At 33.4% G+C, this 644-nt stretch overlaps 1 non-coding gene across 1 annotated transcript; it reads right to left on the bottom strand.

Moving 5' to 3' along the window:
- Window positions 1-328: 328 nt before the first annotated feature.
- On the bottom strand, window positions 329-401 carry TRNAM-CAU. Its single transcript has one exon. It is a non-coding gene; the product is annotated as a tRNA-Met (tRNA).
- Window positions 402-644: the final 243 nt, after the last annotated feature.

Raw genomic sequence — 644 nt, forward strand, 5'->3', positions numbered from 1 at the left:
TTAGTAAAAATTTACCTTACTTCTTTCTCGGATAAACAATAAGAAAATGCCAAGGTTATACAAATATACATTAATTTCAAAGTTATTTTTTGTGGCGCTATATGTATTCGGGTTCTGAACTGCCAGATAAGCCATGAAAAAGTATCATATTGCCGATTTTTCGAAAAATTTAAAATTTGAAATAAAAAAAATAATTAAAAACCTTTACGTTAAAAATAACTTATTTGATCTCCTCTGAAACCAAGGGTTCATTTCCCCTTACCTGGGATGTTTATAGCATTACTCAAAATTAGACAATAAAATGAGAAAACAAAAAAATGAAGCAGCCTGCCCCGTGTGAGGATCGAACTCACGACCTTCAGATTATGAGACTGACGCGCTGCCTACTGCGCTAACGAGGCCGCTGAAAAACATTAACAACCAAAGTAGCATTTCAAAAATATGATCGATTAACCTTTGCACTTGTCTTCACTTAGGAATTGCCCTCATTTCACCGTATAGAGTATTCAATAACACCACTCCCCCGAAACGTTGCATAAGAGAAGAAAAGAATGCCTTAGGCATTCTAAACTAATCTGTACAAGTTAATTAATGTAAAAATGAAAACAAAAAAGAACTTAACTAAACAAGACATCATTTGAAAG

This window comes from Lytechinus variegatus, chromosome 9 (genome assembly GCF_018143015.1).
Source record: "Lytechinus variegatus isolate NC3 chromosome 9, Lvar_3.0, whole genome shotgun sequence".
Taxonomy (NCBI): Eukaryota; Metazoa; Echinodermata; class Echinoidea; order Temnopleuroida; family Toxopneustidae; genus Lytechinus; species Lytechinus variegatus.